This window comes from Urocampus carinirostris, chromosome 1, assembly GCF_059441175.1.
Source record: "Urocampus carinirostris isolate Australia breed hairy pipefish chromosome 1, RoL_Ucar_1.0, whole genome shotgun sequence".
Lineage (NCBI taxonomy): Eukaryota > Metazoa > Chordata > Actinopteri > Syngnathiformes > Syngnathidae > Urocampus > Urocampus carinirostris.
The window spans coordinates 37,167,170-37,167,641 of record NC_142349.1 but is presented as its reverse complement, the minus strand read 5'-3'; the positions used below and the strand labels follow the sequence as shown (position 1 = coordinate 37,167,641).

At 46.4% G+C, this 472-nt stretch overlaps 1 protein-coding gene across 1 annotated transcript in view; it reads left to right on the top strand.

Moving 5' to 3' along the window:
• dpp6b (dipeptidyl-peptidase 6b) overlaps positions 1 to 472 on the top strand; it is a 697,001-nt gene that overhangs the window by 518,805 nt on the left and 177,724 nt on the right. The window lies entirely within an intron of this gene.

Here is a 472-nt window from a genome sequence, read left to right as displayed (position 1 = left end):
TGGAGCATGTCCCCCGCCCCCTCCAGTCAACCGCTGGATAGAAGCGCGTGTGCAATGACGTGTGATATTTTTTTTGTGTTAAAGAGGAAGGTACCCAGAAATGGAACTGTACTCAGAGAAATTCTGCTGAAAATAACTTGCATGCACAACGATTTACTGCACTCGATTGAACTATGGCATAACGGCAACAAGTCATTATTTTTCGAGGATTGGTTGGAGTAGGTGTGGCTTCCTCCGCGACCAGACCCCGGATAAGCGGAAGAAAATGGATGGATGGATGGATGGATGGATGGATGGATGGATGGATGGATGGATGGATGGATGGATGGATGAATGGATGGATGAATTGATGGATGGATGGATGGATGGATGGATGGATGGATGGATGGATGGATGGATGGACTTTGACAGGGCAGTTGGACTCCAATGGTGTAATTGAACTTGATAGTCTTTATGGTTATGGACGTTGTGA